General features: G+C 39.9%; 1 pseudogene; it reads left to right on the forward strand.

The window, feature by feature from the left end:
• The window catches only part of LOC101445968 (uncharacterized), a 45268-nt pseudogene extending 24101 nt beyond the window's left edge, over positions 1–21167 (forward strand).
• Positions 21168–21485: the final 318 nt, after the last annotated feature.

Consider the following 21485-nt stretch of genomic DNA (forward strand, 5'->3'; position numbering starts at 1 on the left):
AAATGTTTTACAACAATGCAAGGTGTTGGTGGAGGGATGACGTATGGGACCCTTGAATGATGTTATGCATGTTTATTTTCTAAATTCACAACTTTTACTATACACTTATTATTTATGTATGTTCATATATGAATAATATACTTCAATTAAAAATATTTTTAAATCCATAGGACTGTACAGCACAGTGAACCTTAATGTAAAGTACAGACTATAGTTAATAGTATAATTATAGTTATGCTGTTCTTCAACTGTAACCAAGGTACCACACTAATGCAATGTTAATAATAGGGAAAACCACATGTGTAGAGGGAATATATGGGAACTCTGTACTTTCTGCGTGATTTTTATTTAAACCTACACAACATACACAACACTTCGAAATTTGAAAAATGAAAGGATAGAGGTGGGGCAAGATGGTGGCTGAGTGAGTGCACTTGTAGTCTCTCCTGCAAAGAAGCAGCTGGGCAGCATTAGAAATTCTTCAGGACCAGGCTGTTTTGGGATTTTGCAGGGCAAGAGGTGTTCTGGACATTGATTTGGTGGGACGGTAACAGAGAAGATTCGTGTAAAAGGTATTTTGAGGCTCTCTTACACAGAGTTAGGGGCTGCGCGCAGGATGCTCCCCCTTGGGGCAGGCGGCACCGCAGCACCGGCACCGCGGCGGTGATTCCTGGAGGCTCGGCAGTGCTGGGGAATTCATAAGCCCTTAGCAGGCCACAGGGGCTTGCAGGGCAGTAGGCCTTCGGAAACCAATTTGGTGAGACAGACGGAGTTTTTTGCGAGGCGGGGAATTTTGGATTTCTGACACAAATAATAGCGCTTCTGTCTAGAGCCCCGCCCCCTAGGCCTGGCTGCTGATCTGCAGCATCCTTAAATCACTCACAATAAAGAGGCGTCACCAGGAGGCTGTTTCAGGGGCTTGCAGGGTGGGAGGCATCTGGAAGCCGATTAGGTGAATCTTTTGTGAGGCGTGGGATTTTCGGTTTCTGACACTGATATCAGCGCTTCCGGCTAGAGCCCTGCACCCTAGGCCTGGCTGCTGATCTGCAGCGTCCTTTAATTGGCTGCAATATAGAGGCACCCCCAAATGGCTGTTTTGGGGACTTGCAGGGCAGGAGGTGTCCTGAAGTCGAATTGTGATACAGCGACAAAGAGACTCTAGTGAGAGGGGGAATTGCGGGTTTCTGACACATAGGTCAGAGTTTGCGGATGTGACCCCCCCCCCCATAGGGCTGGTACCCAGCTGCAGGGATCCCTGAAGGCTGTGTTGCGTTGCGGTGCTCCCAGGCTCCCTGTTAACTGGATTTGAGGTTGCCAGGTCTGTGTCCCCTAAACCCTGGTGGCCCACACCCCAGAGACTCACAACTCTTGAGTCTGCAATATCATAGACTTCCCATTCCTGAATCCACCATGCCCTGAGTTCCATCTGAGGTCCTTGATTGTCCTAGCCCTCAATATTTGCGTTTTTATTTTCTCTTTCCTTTTTCTCTTTTTTCTTTCTTTCTTTTTTTTTTAATTTCTTATTGTCCTGGTTGCTAATATTGCATTATCTCCTAGTCTTTTCTCCCATTGTATCCCCCAAGGTCTTTTTTTTTTTTTTTCATTTATTTAGGGGTTTTTTGTTGTTGCTGTTGTTGTTGTTCTCTATCTTCTTTCCTTTTCCTTACTTGTTCCCCTCCCTTTTCTTTACCCACCCACCCCTTTTTCTTTCTTTCTTTCTTCTCTTTTTTTCTCTTGTCCCTCATTTTCTTCTTATTTTATTTTATCTTAATTATACAATAGGTGCTGCAGGGACACCTCATATTTGCTGGGTTTTCTCATCCTCCGTTGCCTCATTTCTGTGTGAATTGATTTTGGCTACCTACACTATCCCCTTTCCCCCACATCTTGATATCCTCCATCATCTACTGTCTCTCCTATACTCCACCTCCCTTTCTTTGATCTCCAAATTATCTAACTTTTAATTTCTAATACCTTTGTTTTGTTTTCTGTCTTTTATCCACTCTTGAAACTATTGTCTTTCTTTTCTCTTTCCCTCTCTCATGAAAACACTAGCTTTTTAATTCATACCATATTCCTCCCATATTCAGTCGACTACCTCATTATAGGTACTCTACTTACTGCTATAACTCTACACAACTTACATGAATCTAATATCCATCCTCCCAGATCTCATATTGTTGCTCTGTTAACATTTATTACCAATACTACTTTACACATTTTCCTTTCTTATACAATTGCCTTTCCCTGGCCCTAATATTTTCCTTCAAAGTGAACTCAGCCAGCAATAAGAAATTAGAATAAGAAGAACAAAGTGACAAAGAGAAGATATAACACTTAGGCAAAAAGAACAGCTAATTAATCCCAAGACTAGACAAAGAAGCTAAGGAACTGATTAAACCTGTCAAGATAAAATGATGACCAGACAGCAACAAAAAACTACAAACCAAACCAGTAACCAGGAAAGCATGGCTGAATCCAATGAACAAACTAAAAACCAGGAAGGGGAGCAGAATTTCATACAAGTAATTAAAGATCTCAGAATATATATCAGAGACAAACTTAATGGAGTAAAGAAAGAGTTTAACAATATGAAGAAAACACTTGGAGAGGAAATTGCAGACATATGCAAAAAGATAACAGATATGATGGCAATGAACAACACAGTTCAAGAAATCAAAAATACACTCGCAGCAAATAGCAGCAGATGAGAAGAGGCAGAGGAGAGAATTAGCGACGTGGAAGACAGTACATCTGAAATCAAACAGATAGTAGAACTGATCAATAAAAAGATAGAAAAAATCCAGCTAGGATTTAGGGACCTGAATGACAATGCAAAACACACAAACATACATATTATAGGCATCCCAGAAGGAGAAGAGAAGGGAAAGGAGTCAGAAAGAGTGTTGCAGGAAATAATGGCTGAAAACTTCCCAAATCTACTGAAAGAGACAGATGTACATATCCAAGAAGAACAATGCACCCCAAACATCATAAACCCCAACAGGCCCACCCCAAGACATATACTTGTCAAATTATCCAATGCTCAAGACAAAGAGAAAATTCTAAAAGCAGCAAGAGAAAAGAAAGCCATCACATACAAGGGAAGCTCCATAAGATTAAGTGCTGATTTCTCATCTGAAACCATGGAGGCAAGAAGGTAGTGGAATGATATAGTCAAGGTACTAAAAGAAAAAAAATGTCCAACCAAGAATACTCTATCCAGCTAAACTAGCATTCAAAAATGATGGAGAGTTCAAAATATTCACAGAAATTGATAAACAGAAATTGAAAGAGTATGCCAACAAGAAACCACCTCTTCAAGAAATTCTAAAGAGAGTTCTACAGGAAGAAAGGAAAAAACAGGACAGGCAGAGTTGGAGAAGAATGTAAGAGCAACAAAAAAGACAAAAAGAGAAGGAAAAAAAACACAAAATATGACAAACACAAGTCCAATCAAAATATGGCTAAAATAAATAATTCCTTGACAGTAATGACACTGAATGTCAACAGATTAAACTCACCTATCAAAACATTCAGACTGGGACATTGGATAAGGAAATATGACCCATCTATAGGCTGTCTACAAGAGACACATCTTAGACCCAGAGATTCATGGAGGCTGAAAGTGAATGGTTGGAAAACAATCTTACAAGCAAACAATAACCAAAAAAAGGCAGGAGTAGCTATATTAATATCAGACAAAATAGACTTTAAATGCAAAACAATTGTGAGAGACAAAGAAGGATACTACATATTAGTGAAAGGGACACTCTCTCAAGAAGAACGAACAATCATAACTATTTATGCTCCTAACAAGGGCGCCTCTAAATACATGAGGCAAATGCTGGAAAAACTAAGTGAAAGAATAGATGCATCTACAATTATAGTGGGAGATTTTAATATACCACTATCAACTCTGGACAGAACATCTTAAAAGAGAATCACTAAAGAAACAAAATATTTGAACAGTATATTAGAGGAGCTGGATCTGCATATAGACATATGCAGATCATTACACCCAAACACAGCAGGATATACATTTTTCTCAAGAGTACATGGATCATTCTCCAAGATAGACCATATGCTAGGCCACAAAGAAAGGCTTAATGAATTCAGAAAGATCAAAATCATACAAAATAATATCTCTGACCACAGTGGAGTGAAGCTGGAAATCTGCAAGGGCCAGAGGCCCAGATTTCACACCAAGATATGGAAATTAAATAGCACACTCTTAGAAAACCAGTGGGTCAAAGAGGAAATCTCAAAAGAAATCAATAACTACCTTGAAACAAATGATAATGATAACACAACATACCAAAATTTATGGGATGCAGCAAAAGTAGTACTGAGAGGGAAATTTACAGCCATAAATTCTTACATCAAAAAAGAAGAAAGAGCAAAAATTGAAGAACTAACTGCACATTTGGAAGAATTAGAAAAAACAACAACAAAGTAATCCCACAGGAAGAAGAAAGAAAGAAATAACAAAGATAAGAGCAGAACTAAATGAAATAGAAAATAAGACAACACTTGAAAAGATAAACAAGACCAAGAGCTGGTTTTTTGAGAAGATCAATAAAATTGACAAACCTTTAGTGAGACTAACAAAGAAAAAAAGAGAGAAGATGCAAATACACAAAATAAGAAATGAGAAAGGAGATATCACCACTGACCCCACAGAAATAAAGACTATCATAAGAGGATACTTTGAAAAACTATATTCCAACAAAAATGACAATTCAGAGGAAATGGACAAATTCCTAGAAACACATAAGCAACCTATATTGACAAAAGAGGAAATTGATGATCTCAACAAACCAATCACAAGTAAAGAGATAGAATCAGTCATTAAAAACCTACCAACAAAGAAGAGCCCAGGGCCAGATGGCTTCACAGGTGAATTCTACAAAACATTCCAGAAAGAACTAACACCAATCCTCATGAAACTCTTCCAAAAAATCGAAACAGAAGGAACATTGCCTAACTCATTCTATGATGCCAACATTACCCTAGTACCAAAGCAAAACAAAGACACCACAAGAAAGGAAAATTACAGACCAATTTCTCTAATGAACCTAGATGCAAAAATACTTAACAAAATACTTGCTAATCGTATTCAACAACACATTAAACGAATTATACACTACAACCAAGTGGGATTCATTCCAGGTATGCAAGGATGGTTCAACATAAGAAAATCAATCAATGTAGTACACCATATAAACAGATTGAAGGAAAAAATCACATGATTATATCTATAGATGCAGAAAAAGCATTTAACAAAATACAGCACCCTTTCTTGATAAAAACACTCCAAAAGATCGAAATACAAGGAAATTTTTTGACCATGATAAAGAGTATATATGAAAAACCCACAGCCAACATTGTTTACAATGGAGAAATCCTAAAATCCTTCCCTCTAAAGTCAGGAACAAGACAAGGATGCCCACTGTCTCCCCTTCTATTTAGCATTGTCTTAGAAGTACTTGCTTGAGCACTGAGGCAAGAACCAGATATAAAAGGCATTCAAATTGGAAAGGAAGAAGTCAAAATTTCATTATTTGCAGATGACATGATCCTATACATAGAAATCCCTGAGAGGTCTACAACAAAGCTTTTAGAACTCATAAATGAGTTTAGTAAAGTCGCAGGTTATAAGATCAATGCGCAAAAATCAGTAGCATTTCTGTACACCAATAATGAGCAACATCAGGAGGAAATCAAGAAACAAATACCATTCACAATAGTAAATTAAAAAATTAAATATTTAGAAATAAATTTAAAGATGTAAAAAACTTATACACCGAGAACTATACAAGAATGTTCAAGGAAATCAAAGAAGACCTAAATAAATGGAAGAATATTCCCAGTTCATGGATAGGAAGACTGACTATTATTAAGATGTCTATCCTACCAAAACTGATCTACACATTCAATGCAATCCCAATAAAAATCAACACAGCCTTCTTTAAGGAATTAGAAACGCTAACTATGAAATTTATTTGGAAAGGAAAGAGGCCCCGAATAGCCAAAGACATTTAGAAAAAGAAAAATGAAATTGGAGGAATCACACTACCTGACTTCAAAACATACTACAAAGCTACAGTAGTGAAAGCAGCATGATATTGGCATAAGGAGAGACACACAGACCAATGGAATCGAATTGAACGTTCTGATATAGAACCTCATATATATAGCCATATAATATTCGATAAAGCCACCAAACCCTCTCAAGTGGGAGAGAATGGCCTATTCAACAAATGGTGCCTGAAGAACTGGATATCCATATGTAGAAGAATGAAAGAGGATTACCATCTCACACCTTATACAAAGATCAACTCAAGATGGATCAAAGACCTAAATATAAGAGCCAAGACCATAAAGACCTTGGAAAGCAGTGTAGGGAAACATCTACAAGACCTTGTAATAGGAAATGGCTTCATGAACATCACACCAAAAGCACGAGCAGCAAAAGAACAAATAGATAAATGGACTTCTTCAAAATTAAAGCCTTCTGCACCTCAAAGGAGTTTGTCAAGAAAGTAAAAAGGGAGCCTACACAATGGGAGAAAATATTTGGCAACCATATATCCGATAAGAGACTTATAACTTGCATATATAAAGAACTCCTGTATCTTGAAAATAAAAAGATAAACAACCCATTTAAAAAATGGGAAAAAGATTTAAACAGACACTTCTCCAAAGAAGAAATACAAATGGCTAAAAAGCACATGAAAAAATGCTCCAAATCTCTAGCTATCAGGGAAATGCAAATCAAAACTACAATGAGATACCATCTTACTCCCATAAGATGGGCAGCTATGGAAAAAACAGAAGAATACAAATGCTGGAGAGGATGTGAAGAAATGGGAACACTCATCCACTGCTGGTGGGAATGCAGAAGGATCCAACCATTCTGGAGGACAGTTTGGTGGTTTCTCAAAAAACTAACCATAGATTTGCCATATGACTCAGCAATTTCACTGGGTATATACCCAGCAGAACTGAAAACAAGGGCACAAACCTATATATGCACACCAATGTTCATAGCAGCATTGTTCACTATCACCAAAAGTTGGAATCAACCCAAATGCCCATCAACAGATGAGTGGATCAATGAAATGTGGTATATACATACAATGGAATACTACTCGGCTTTAAGAACAAATACACTACAAACACACGTGATAACATGGATGAATCTTGAGAACCTTATGTTGAGTGAAGCAACCCAGGCATTGAAGGACAAATACTACATGACCTCAATGATATGAAAAGCAAGCTGCCTCAGAGAGCTAGAGACTGGAAGATATGCTTACAGGAAATCGGGGGGTAGAGGAAGGATGTAAGCTGACATCTACATGGGTGAAATCTATGATAAGCTGGAGGTAAGTATGTGTACAAGGAAGGGATAAAATGGGGGCATAGGGTTACCTTTGGGTGGGGCTTTGCGGGCTTGAGCGGGGCTAGGGATGGGCGGATGGGTAATATTGCCCAAGAAATTGGAGGGAGGGTGGGGCAACATACGAAATAGGAGATTGTCAGGTGTTGGTTGAGAGTATAATGCTGAGAAAACCTTTTCAAAATATAATTAGGAAAGTTACCTGTTTAAGATACTCAAAGGGGATAATCTGATACAGGACAGACTCCTAGGGAATATCTGAATGCTCATTTTGCCAGAGTTGGTTATACCATTGGGTAGTGACCCATATAATGAGAGTGAAGGTAGACCCACATCCTGGGGAGGACTATTGCCATCAAATAGAGGGAACTATATCTCTCAAGAGAAATGGTGGCTCACAGGGCATTAGGGCAGTTGAGCAAGTCAAGCCCTCAATACTGTTGCAAGTATCTCTGAACATGGCTCCTCAAGAAATGAAGATTGACTGTCACTGTGGGCCCCAAGGGAAGGGGGAAATAGATATTGAATAGATGGAACCAACGTAACTGTGAGGGCAATAGAAGTTTCACAAGAGTACACAAGGATGGATATAAAACATGTAATATTACACCAAAAACATATAGAGGACCACAGACTAATAACATAAACCATAATGTAAAACATAAGATAACAAAAAATTTAGAAAACTGTATAGCCTAAAGTATGAACCACAATGTAAACACAAATGTTACCTTGTTTGAAAGCTATTGTCTCAATATCTGTACATCAGTTTCAGTAAATATGATATGAATAAGTTAAAGGATTATCGTTGTGGAAAGGAAAAGGTTTTATATTGGATATGTGGGAGTACTGTATATTGTATATATGAATTACTGTGATCTATGGCTCTTGTGAAGAGAAGCTCAATAATTAGGAAAAAAAGAAAATAAAAAGATAGGATGCAGGATTTTTCCAAATCAATATGTATTCTATATCTAACCTTTAAACTCATCGCTATATTCCATTTTACTATTAAGGGAACCTGGCATTATATTGGGCTTCACTTTTCAGATAGTTTTGGATCACAGAATGGTTCAACAATGGCAGCGGAGGAATACTGGTATGGGATGTTATTGACAGGGGACATATGGTTGACAAGGAGTTACACAGGGCATGTGTCCAGGGTGCATGGAAATATTTGGATATACTCATAGTGGGAACAATTAAAAACAACAGCTGGGGGGGGGGGTACTGGGTTCCTGGCCAGGGGGGGCTCTGTCGTGGTCCCTAGGGGAGCGGCAGCAGTCCCCCGGGTGCAACGGCAAGGACTAGGAAGGAATGAGGGTCCAAGAGTGAGCCCCTGATACTAATGACTATACTTGTGAGCATATACATCTGAAATAAGAACAAGGCCTAGAGCAGCACTGTGCCTAAGAGTTCCCTCCTGACAGCCTCCATGTTACTCAAATGTGGCCAGTCTCGAAGCCAAACTCAGCATGTAAATGCACTTCCTTCCCCCCAGCATGGGACATGACACCCAGGGATGAGCCTCCCTGGCACCGAGGGATCGGGATCACTACCAAGTACCAGCTGATGACGTAACTAGAAAATGACCTTGAATAAAAGGTTCAACGCAGACCAGCAGAATATCCCTGTCTACATATAATAACAGGAGTTAAAAATGCTTTTTGACCTAAATTAAGGGGGAAATGGAAAGGACAAATGAGTTTATATGGCTATGAGTCTCTAAAAAAGAGTCTGGAGGTTGTCAGAAGGATTGCCCTTATGCACACCTGAGCAAAGTCTCAGAGACAGATAAAGTAGATACAACCCCAGGTATTGGTTCTTTTAAGGGCTAAAGAGACCCACAGATTTTATGGTCATGGCAGATGGAGTTCACTGCCATGTCAGTTGGCCCTTCTTTGCAGTTGGTGTTTCTGCGTGATGGAGCTGGACTCAGATGTGATCTCTTTTCACAAGCCTTTCCGGCAACTTTACTGGAATTGTAGTTGGTGCTGGGGTTTAAGATATATCTAGGGGATCTAAATACCCAGGCCCTGAGCCTCAACAGACTTCAGCTCCTACACTCTGATTTATTGGACTTACCCCACTCGGCTAACATGGAGTTGAAGAATGTCAACCACCACACCATGGAACCTAGAGTGCCTACAACTAAAAGCAGGAGGATTGCATCCAGTATCCATGTGGAATCTAAGCCCCCTCTTGACATAGATGTGGAATGGACACAACCAGCCAAGGTCCACAGGAAGGAGGAATACAGTAAGGATTAGAGTGGACTTAATGATATCCTATTCATGAACTATTGTGGTTAATAATTGAGAAAATGTGGCATTGGTGTGGAAAAAGTGGCCATGGTGGCTGCTGGGTGCGGGGAATGGGTGGAAGAGATGAGATGTGGAGGCATTTTCGGGACTTGGAGTTGTCCTGGGTGGTGCTGCAGGGACAATTACCAGACATTGTATGTCCTCCCATGGCCCACTGGATGGAACGTGGGAGAGTGTGGGCTATGGTGTGGACCATTGGCCATGGGGTGCAGCGATGCCCAGAGATGTACTCACCAAATGCAATGGATGTGTCATGATGATGGGGGAGAGTGTTACTGTGGGGGGAGTGGTGGGGTGGGGGCGGTGGGGGTGAATGGGACCTCATATTTTTTTAATGTAATATTTTTTTTAAAAAATGAATAAAAAAATAAAATAAAAAATAAAAGTGACCAAAAATAAAAATAAAAAACAAAAAATGAAAGAAAAATTTACTGAACTGCTATTTAGCGCTTGGGGGAAGGACACTCTCATACTTTGACAGTGGAAGTGTTCTTTGGGAAAAATCTTATCTAAGTACTTATGGAAATATTTATTTCTCACTAAAAATAGACCCCTTCTTCCTAGCAATTCCATTTCTGGGAATCTTTTCTATCAGAATAAAAGCACAGGTATGTAGTAATAGGTACAAGATTTTTATTTCACAGATGGCAAAAAACTGCAATCATTCTCAATATCTGTAAATATTGGGTATGGATAAATGGATAAAGTATGCTTCACCCATATTAGGAAATAGCATACAGCTATTTAAAAAAAGAATGATTTAGACCTATAACAAGTGACCCACAGCAATGTCCCTGATGGATGATGCTGAGTGAGAAAAATCAGTTGGAGAGAAATGTCTATAAAATGGTCACTATTACATAAAAATAAGCAGTAACCAAAAATTCCCTGTACCTGTGAATTTGTACATATAACTTATATGAGCACGGAGAAAGGTGATGAATGATACAACCTGTGTGTAAATATGGTTAACTTTATGGTGTGAACATGAGGTCAGAATACCAAGACAGTAGCAAAATGGAAACATGCTGATGGCATAATTTTTGTGAAGTGTAGCCTATCAAATTCTATTTTACTGTAACTTTGCAGAACTTGGATACACATGTAGAAGTGTTTCAGTATAAGTGAAAATATAGATAATGGGTGATAAAATTTTGGAGAATTTTCTTTTGAGTTCATTATTTTGATAGCAGTTAAATTATTTAAAAATAACATTTATTACTTTCACCAAAAGTTTTCTACTTAAATGTCCAAAATTTAGGCTATTAGTGTCTTTATGTAAATCATCCAAATTTCAGAGTATTTCCTTAGAAAAGGTTTCAAAAGGATAGGATCAAGAATAAAATATCCTAGTACTTTGAAAGCTCCTAATATCTGTTACCAGATGCTCTTTAGAAATTATTTCTACCATTCTGGTCAGTTTTTAAGAAAATAATATTTCCAACTTTGCTTGTCTCTGCTCCTCCACTGGTTTTGGCTTAATCATACTATTTTCTATCATTTTTGAGCATTTTTCATTTTTAAAATTCAAACTATATTGCATACACATTGAAAAGCATCAGTCGGAATTTTAAACATACAGTCCATAGGACAAAACTAAGAGAAGCTGAAATAAGATGAATCAAAATCTCCTGATCCAGAGAAAAGCATTGCTAACATTTTAGTTTATATCTTTCCCCTTATGCCATGATGGCAAAATACTTACCAAGGGGAATTGGAAAAATATGGCAAAATTACATATGCTTTTACCTTTAACCTGACAATCCCATTTTTAATAATCTATCTGAATAACACTGGTATAAATATGAAATGACATGTGCATAAGTTTATTCACTGAAACATTATATGTAATGGCAAAAATTGTAAATAGTCCAAATACCTTCTAGTAGATACTTACAATGAATAAAAGAAAGGAAGAAGGGAAGAAGGGGTGGGGAGAGGAGGGGAGAGGGAGGGGAGGGGAAGGGAGGAAGAGCTAAGGAAGGAAGGAAGGACAGGAAAATATATATACACAAATGCAGAGTGATCTATGGGATCTTGTATTAAGTGAATGTTGTATTAAGGGTAAATATAAGTATGTAAATATTGCAGGGATATAGTTATACTAAAAAAATCATTATTTATTTGATATTCAACTATAACTGGGTGTCCCGTATTTTTGTTTGCTAAATCTGACAGCGCTATCAGGGAAGATTCTGAGATGGAGTTTAGTGCGCAACATGTTTTTTGTTGTTGTTGTTGTTTAATAAACTTAAAAAAAATTTTTTTTAAAATACTTAGATTACATAAATGTTACGTAAAAAATGTACGGGATTCCCATATGCCCCAATATGCCCCACTCCCTACCCCTCTCACGCTTTCGCATATTGCAGTATGTTTTTAAAGGAGTACCCATTGATCAAGATCTGTGAATACAAAGAAAGGAAGCAGGTTTGGACTAAGGGAGAAGTTAAACTGCAGTGATGGCCCGAATAACAATCTTGGTCTATCCCAGAAGGAGCTCTGAAGCAAAATTTGCCCAACAGTGTCCTCCATTGGGCCAAAATAGCTGGGTGTTTATCCCTTCCCTTCCCTTCCCTTCCTTGTCTCAGTCAGTAATTAGATATGGGGAGTGCAGCGTCTGTGGCTGAAACACCCCTGGAGGGATTAACAGCTGATGAAGATCCTCTGCTGATAACTTTTGCAGGCACTAGGCAAAAAGTCCATTCCCTAAGGAGAATCCTGGTAACTTACTTCCATGTCCTTTGCAGTGAAGAAAGCAAGGTGCAAAACAGTGTGTAAGGTATGCCACCTTTGAGTGTAGTATCAAAGGTGTAAAATGCAAATATCTGATGTACTTGTTTATATCTGCAAAAATAAACACTAAGGATAAACTAAAATTAATTCGAAGAGTTAATAATGGCAAAAAGAGGGAGTAGGGTAATGGTAGTGAGATACCCCTGAACGAACTTTGTTAAATAGCTTTGATTTCAGATGTAAATATTAAGTATAATTAAAAAATAAATTTCAAGAAAAAAGAAAATAATCCCTACAAAGTTAACAAACTGAAGCAAATAAATCTATTTAATCAAGTTGATTAAATAACAACACAGAGATAAACTTATATTAAATAACTCTAGAACAAGATGGTACACACTTTGGAAAAAGCATGGCTTTGCCAACATTTTGATTTTGAACTTCTAATATTCTAATGTTCAAAACTGTGAATCAATAAATTCCTGTTGTTTAAACCAACCAGTGTGTGGTTTTTGTCATAACAGCCATGTAAACTAAGATGTACAGTTTTTGCTTTTGGTGTAAAGTCTGAGAATCCATCGCCTAATCATATGTCCTGAAGATATCCCTCTTTGTTTTCTCCTAAGATTTTTATAGTCCTAGATCTTGTATTTTAGTCATTGATCCATTTCAAGTTAATTTTTGTATATGGTATGATGTAGGACTCCACTTCCATTCTTTGCATGTAGCTATCCAGTTTTCTCAGTGCCATTTGTTGAAAAGACTTTTCTTTCTCCATTGAGTGGCTTGAAACTGTTGTCAAAAGTCATTTGACCATAAATATGAGGATATATTTCTGAAATGTCAATTATATTCCGTTGGTCTATATGTCCTTGTACAATTACCACATTGTTTTGATTACTGTTGATTTGTAGTATGTGAAATCTCCAGCTTTGTTTTTTTCAAGATGGTTTTGGATATTCAAGGATCCTTGCCTTTCCATATGAATTTGATAACTGGATTTTTCATTTCTATGAACAAAAATGTTAGAATATTTATTTGAATTGTATTGAATCTCCAAATTTCTTTGGGTATGTCCTAAGAGTGTTAAGTCTTCCAATCCATGTACACAGAATGTCTTCCCTTTTATTGAGTTAGGTCTTCTTTAGTGTCTTGCAATAGTATTTTATAGTTTTCCATGTACAAATCCTTTACATCCTTGGTTAAATTTATTCATAGATATTTTAATCTGATTTCCTTTTCAAATTATTTATTGCTTGTATGTTGATCTTGTACCTACTACTTTGCTGAATTCAATTCATTTATTAGCTCTAATAGCTTTCTTGTATATTATCCTGGGATTTCTCTATATAGCATCATGCCATCTGTAAACAGGGAAATTGTTAGTTCTTCCTTTCCAATTAGGATGACTTTTATTTCTCTTTATTGCCTAATTCTTTTGACTAGAACTTCCAGTACAATGCTGAATAGCAGTGACAGTAAGCCATCCTTTTGTTGTACTTGATCTGAGAGGGAAAGCTTTCAGTCTTTCATTACTGAGTAAGGTATTAGCTATGGGTTTTTCATATATGTCCTTTATGATATTATGGAATTTCCCTTCTATTCCTAGTTTTCTGAGTGTTTTTATCAAGAAAGGGTGCTAGAATTTTCAAATTTCTTTCCTGCATCACTTGAGACGATCATGTGGATTTTGTCACTCATTCAATTAATGTGCTGTATTACATTATTACATATTCTTATGTTGAATCATACTTGTATACCTGGGATAAATCCCACTTGGTCATGATTTATAATCATTTTAATGTGCTGTTAGATTTGATTTGTTAACATTTTGTTGAGTATTATGTTATATAGATATTAATAAGGAATATTGGGGGGAAGCGGACTTGGCCCAGTGGATAGGATATCCATCTACCACATGGGAGGTCTGCAGTTCAAACCCTGGGCCTCCTTGACCCGTGTGGAGCTGGCCCACGTGCAGTGCTGATACCTGCAAGGAGTGCCCTGCCACTCAGGGGTGCCCCTTGCATAGGGAAGCCCCATGAGCAAGGAGTGCGCCCTATAAGGAGTGCCACCCAGCGCGAAAGAAAGTGCAGCCATGAATGGCACGCACACATGGAGAGTTGACACAGTAAGATGACGCAACAAAAAGAAACACAGATTCCCATGCCCCTGACTACAACAGAAGTGGACAGAGAAGAACATGCAGCAAATGGACACAGAAAACAGACAACTGGGGTGAGGGGGGAGAGAAATAAAATAAATCTTAAAAAAAAAAGGAATATTGGGCTATAATTTTCTTTCCTGCTGATATCTTTATCTAGTTTTGGGATTAGTTTGTTGCTGGCCTCATGGCCAGTGAATTAGGACATGCTCCTTCCTTTTCAATATTTTGGAGGAATTTAAGCAACATTGGTTTTAATTCTTCTTTGAATGTTTGGAAAAATTAACCAGTGAAACAATCTAGTCCTAGAATTTTCTTTGTTTGGAGGTTTTGATTGATTAAATTTCTTTACTTTTAATTTTCCCTGAGATCTTCTATTTCTTCTTCAGTCAGTTTAGGTGGTAAGTGTGTTTCTGGGAATTTGTCCATTTCACCTAGGTTATCTAATTTGTTGACCTACAGTTGTTCATATGTTGTAGTAGAGAGAAGTTGGGTATACACAGTATTGAAGGCCAGGACGTGAGAATTCTGAGAAGGAAGATTTATTATGCCTGACTGGACTTGGCAGACTCTTGTCCTAATAAAAACCAAGCCCCAAATAGGATTTTTGGGTCCCTTTTATACAGAGAATGTAGGAGTAGGGAGTCAAATAGTGCTTATATGCAAAAGGACTTTTTGTTAGTTTCTTCAAGTGTTTTATCTGAGTATCAAATATGTTATATCCCCCAGGTAAGCTTGAATTAACACATATCCCCCACACATTCCAGGTAAGCTTTTAACATGATCCCCCCCCCCCATATTCCAGGTAAGCTTTTAACATGAACCCCTCACATTCCAGGTTAGTTTTAATTAACACATTTAGTTTGCATCCTCCCTGAATACCCAAAGCATATAGAGTTTATACCTCTTAATTGGCTTTCCAGAGAACTAGGCATCCTTGGATATAGAATAAGTTTGAATTTATGCACAGGCCATATTACTTCCTCCCTTCGATGCATGCTTAAGGTTATTAAGCTTCGGCATCACTATTATCAGAGATTCTCTGGACTGACTGGTATGTGTATAGAATCATGAGATAGGCAGCTGTCTGCGTTTTACTATACATTTATTAGAGTGTGTATTCTGTTTACAATGAAAGGGAGGAGGCTAGGAAGTATGGTTGCATCCTACTATGAGGAAGGCAAATATTCCCAGGAGAAGCTTGAAATTGTTTGCTATTGACTGCAAGCTTCCAAAGGGATTACTTAAATTCCAGCCATTCCAGGTCTGCATTGGAACATGAGCAATTTTTACCATTTTGCTTGTAATTTCATTGATAACTTTTCCAGTGCTGACTAGTTCAAGGCAGCAGTTAGAGAGATTGAATTTTCCTCAAACTCCCCCTTCAGCTGCCAGGAGATAGTCTAGGGCGAGACTGTTTTGACAGATAGTGTTTCTGAATTTAGTTTGCTGTTGGGCTAGTAAGTTTAGAGCATGGGCTGTTTCATTAGTTACTATTTCTACCACAGCTTATAAGCAGATGATTCAGTTTAGCATATAGATAGGGGTTCAATAACCCCACATAACATCCTCTGCCCAAGTTGCTGGCCCATAGTACTGGATTATATGCTCAGAGGGCCGTTCTTCACCTCCCCAAGTAATGACAGCCCTTTTTTCTCTTATCTTTTGATATACTGGCTGGCTTAGCTCTTTCCTTTCTGCTAAGGGAATAAGGAAGAAGGAGGGTTTTATTGTACCGAGCATAAAAGTACCACCAGTTTCAGGGAAGTTCTTGGAATGCGACTTTCCCACAAATCCAGTACAGACCGTTTGGGGCATTAAAGGGGCCTTTTGCAGGAGAGTTCCACACTGTGATTAATTTGGAGACATTTAAGGCTGCCCCTACTACTTCAACTAGGTTTATAAAGAGATTTTTTGCTGCTTGTGGAATGGAAAAGGGCTTTTCCATTTCTTCATAGAAGGAGTGGCACACAGAGTAAGCTTTACTTGTGAGTGGGTTTTCCTCATACCCAACCCAGAGGTAGGCTCCTGGGTCTATTCCTCTACCGTCAATGCAGAGGCCCATTTGGACTCCCTGAGTCTGCCAGGATTCAGGGTTAAGGATGATGAGGTTTAAGGGGTTACATTGACCACGTGGACAGTTAGCCAGGGCCATACCTTTGGTGAGGACAGCTGTTTGTTTAGTTGTGTCTGTGTTCCAGGTGGTCCAGGTAACACAAGACCAGTAGGGACAGTAGTATCACATATGTATTTGCACCAGAAGCCCCCCACCCCCCACCCCCCGGGCTGCACTTTTCATTTCTGGAGCACACATATACTTACTGTTATTAGTATATTTCTGCTCCCAGCTGAGCCCTTCACATTTGGTGTTCCATGGTATCCCAGAGTCTATAACTTGACATGCATTAAATTGGAGGGACACTCATTGGTTCTGGCTAGTGACTGGGGTGGAGTTAAGCAGCTCCCCCATTTTTATTGAACACTCTTATTTCCCATTTATGGGAGACTGTTGGGGGCTTGGGATCATAGCAGGTTATTTGGCCAGATATGTTACAGATACTATAGGAGATTCCCTGCAACTGGCAGTGGTTATATGGCCCTTGCAGGTGTAATGACTATGATATATTAGTGTATTGACATGGACCCCCGTTTGCACTTTTTGGATACACAGCTTTTACTCTGTGGTGCTGACCTGGGACCAGGGGAGTGTCAGGGTTAGGAGTAGAGAAAATAACTGAAGGGGCATTGTAACTGGGATTAAACTGGATTCCTATTCTTCGGCTATGCTATGCATAGACCAATCAGTTTCTGGAGTGTGATTGGAGCAGAACTTGGTGTTCCATCCTCAATCTTCAGCAGTGCATGGACCAGTCAGCTTCTGGGGTGTGATTGGAGCAGGGCTTGGTGTTTTGTTCTTTCGCAAGATGAGTTTGGTTGAGTTATGGGTGTCTGAAATACAGGTTGAGGACTCTGGGGCAGCTCTCTTGATCAGGCTATAGTGTGTCCACGGGGTGATTTCAGCTACTTTAACTGCACTGGGGGTGAATAAAATGACAAGATAGGGTCCTCACCATAGAGGGGTTAGAGGAGCTGATTTCTAGTCTTTGACCCAGACTGCGTCTCCCGGCCTGTACTCATGTATGGAGCTGCTTAAGCTAGTGGGAGCCCTTTCTTGGACCCAGCCGTGCAGGTTTTGTAGAGTTTTTCCTAAGCTGATCATTTGCTGAACTATATAAGTGGGGAGGCCTCCCAAAGAGGATTTCATAAGGGGTTAGGCTTAGCTTTCGGCTTGGGCTGTCCCGAACTTGGAGGAGGGCACTCAGGAGTACTTGCACCCACGTTAGCTCAGTTTCTTGGCAAATCTTGGCAATATAAGTCTTTATTGAACGGTTCATTTACTATACTTTCCTTGAGCTTTGAGGATGGTAAGTGGTGTGCAGTTTCCAAAGGATGTGCAGTGCTTTGGCAATCTTCTGAGTGATTTTGGAGATGAAGGCGGGTCCATTGTCGAAGCCAATTGAGAGCGGTCACCCATAGTGAGGAATTATTTCCCTGAGGAGAACTTTGGCTACTTCTTCAGCTTTTTCTGTTCAAGTGGGGAAGGTTTCCACCCAGCCGGGAAAGGTGCAAACGAGGACTAGGAGATAGTTATAGCTTCCAGATCAGGGCATTTCAGTGAAACCAACTACTAGATCTTCGAGAGGCATACTGCTGAATCTTTGGACTCCTGGGGCTCCCATGGGTCCATGGCGAGTGTTATTCTTTGCACATGTCATGCACCGCTGCCATATGGCATGGGTGATAGCGGCTAAACTTGGGATGTAGAAGAATCTAACACTTCTTTAAGATGGGTTTTTCTCAAGTGTGTGTTTTCATGGTAATCTTGAACTACAGTTACAGCTAATATCTGAGGCACAACTATTCTGTGATTGGGCAGTGTCCACCACCTGTTTGCTCCTTGTGTCCCGCTCTCAGAGTATCCACTCTCTCTCGGCTTGAGTATATTGCAGTTCCGGGTGATTCAGAGGCTGCGTCGGGAGCAAGCAGTGTATACTGGAGTTTCTGATAATTAAGAGGTTGAGGAATGAGAGCAGTGGCCAAGTTTTCAGATAGGGATTCTTCCTCTGCTACTCTTTTTGTTTCATCATCTGCCCTCTGATTTCCTTGAGTGACAGGGCTGTGGCTTGTCTGGTGTCCCTTGCAGTACATCATGGCCACTTTGACAGGCTCCCAAACTGCTTCTAGTAGTTCCAGAATCTGTGTGCCATATTTAATGCTCTTTCCTCCCTAGTTAATGAGTTCTTTTTGTTTGTATAAGGCTCTATGCGTGTGCAGGGTAAGGAAGGCATATTTGGAGTCTGTGTAGATGTTAACCTTGGCCCCAGCTGCAAGTTGTAGGGCTCAGGTGAGGGCAATGAGTCCAGCTTTTTGTGCTGTGTTATCCGGGAGGCGCTGGGCCTCTACTGTGGTTTCAGATGTTACTACATATCCTGCTTGCTGATCACTGCCCTGAATAAAACTACTCCCATCCATGAAGAACTCAATGTCAGGATTTGGTAGTGGCTGGTCTTGGAGGTCTAGCCAGCTGGAATATACTTCTTGTAATGATTCCAGGCAGTTATGGGTTGGAATTCCTGGCTCGATGGGTAGCAGAGTAGCAGGATTCAGGGCTTTTAACAAGTTTCAGTTGAATGGATGGATTTTCACATAATAGGGTTTGATATTTAATGAGGTGGCTGTTAGTAAGCCAGTGTGTTCTTTTGGCTTCTAAGATTATGATTACTGCATGTGGAATCCAAACAATTATAGGCTGCCCAAGAGTTAATTTTATGGCTTCTAGTGTTAGCATTGCTGCAGCTGCTACAGCTTGCAGACCTGAGGGCCATCCCTGAGTTACAGTGTCCAGTTGTTTGCATAGATAAGCTACAGGTCTTTGCCAGGAACCCAGGTATTGAGTGAGTACCCCTACCGCTATGCTTTGGCGATTATGAACATAGCAGTAGAACGGTTTACTGAGATCTGGAGGCCCGAGGCTTGGTGCTTCCATCAGAGCATGCTTGAGAGTGGTGAAAACGTTCTTCTGTGGGCTTTCCCAGAGCAGGGGTTCATGATCTCCCCCTCTTTGTGGCTTCATATAAAGGGCGTGTGAGGACCTCAAAATTGGGAACCCAAATGCATCAGAATCCAGCTGCTCCAAAGAATTCTTGCAACTTTCGGCAGGTGTTGGGTTCAGGGAGACAACAGATTGTTTCTTCTCTTTCAAGTCCCAATTTACGGAGCCCCGGCACTATTTTATAACCTAGATATTTGACCTGAGGTAGGCATATTTGGGCTTTTTTTCTTGGACACCTGATAGCCCTTTTGTTGCAGATGTTTTAAGAGGGCATGGGTTCCACTAGCACAGTCTTGGTAGGTTGGACTTCCGAGGATGAGGTCACCTACATATTGGAGGAGAAAACAGTTATGGCTTTCTGGTTTAAAGGATTTTAGATCACTGGCCAGGGCCTGTCCGAAATAGTGGATGCATTTTTAAATCCCTGAGGGGTTCGTGTCCATGTTAACTGTTGCTTTTTGCCAGAGTTCATCCTGTATAAAGGTGAAAATCAGTTGACTCCGGGGCACTACCCGAATGCAGAAGAAGGCATTTTTTAAGATCCAGGCATGAAAAGTAGAGTGCTGATGAGGGTATCAGGCTGAGGAGAGTGTATGGATTAGGGACTGCAGGGTGGAGACTTATTACTGCTGAGTTGACTGCTCATAAGTCCTGGACTGGGCAGTAATCTCCATCAGCCTTTTTAACTGGGAAGAGTGGGGTATTCCAAGGAGACTGGCATGGCTTTAGTATGCCTTCATTCAGCAATCTCTGGATATGTAGCTAGACATTTTCTTGCACTTCACATGGAACTGGATATTGCTTTATGCTCACTGGACTGGCTGTGGGCTTTATTTCAATAACAATTCAATAACAATTCAATAACAACTGGCTTGGTCATTACAGAGTGTTGAGCCCCAGTGTCAACCATCATATATACGGTGTGGCCCCCAATTTGGACTCTGACCATAGGCTCTGTGAGACCAAGAGAATAGGAGCCCAATCTGTCTTAATAATCCCTATCAGAGTCTTCAATTCCCACAAGTCTAATGAGCTGATTTGCAGGTCTTCCTTCTGAATTTTTGCGAACCCAGGGTTTGGTTTGTGATGCTCTGCTAGCTTTCCTGGCTAACGTTTTGGCTGCTTGTTTTGCAGTGCTGGGGTGGAGTGGCCTGCTGGGACACTCCCGTTTCCAATGCACTTCCTCCTTGCAGTACGGGCACTGATTTCACCCTAGGGGTGGGCCCCTCCCCTCCTTGGGGCAGGGGTTTCCCAGTTTACCTTTCTTGACATAGGATTGCTTTTTTTGACTATTGCTGCAGTGAGAAGGTCTGCTTTTTTTTTTTTCATTTTCCAGGTCTCTATATCACGGTTGACATAAACCTTGGTGGCTATTTCCATGAGCTGAGAAATATTCATACCAGTGAAGCCATCCAACTTTTGTAGCTTTCTTCAGATGTCAGCCTGTGATTGGGCAACGAATGCAGCATTGACCATTGTTTGGCATTTGGGAGCATCTGGGTTAAAGGGCATGTATATACGGACCGCCTTGCACAGTCTTTCATAGAATTGAGCCAGACTTTCATCAAAAGTTTGTAGGATTTGGGTGATCTTTGCCATCTTTACTGCTTTTCGGCTCTCAGCTCTGAACCCTTCAACTAAGGCCCTATGGAAAGTTCCCAGTCGGTTGAGCCCAGTCACGTTATTGGGATCCTGTTGGGGGTCCTCGTCTGGGAACTGTATGCAGGCATATTGGTCGCTGTC

Source organism: Dasypus novemcinctus, chromosome 26, assembly GCF_030445035.2.
Source record: "Dasypus novemcinctus isolate mDasNov1 chromosome 26, mDasNov1.1.hap2, whole genome shotgun sequence".
Lineage (NCBI taxonomy): Eukaryota > Metazoa > Chordata > Mammalia > Cingulata > Dasypodidae > Dasypus > Dasypus novemcinctus.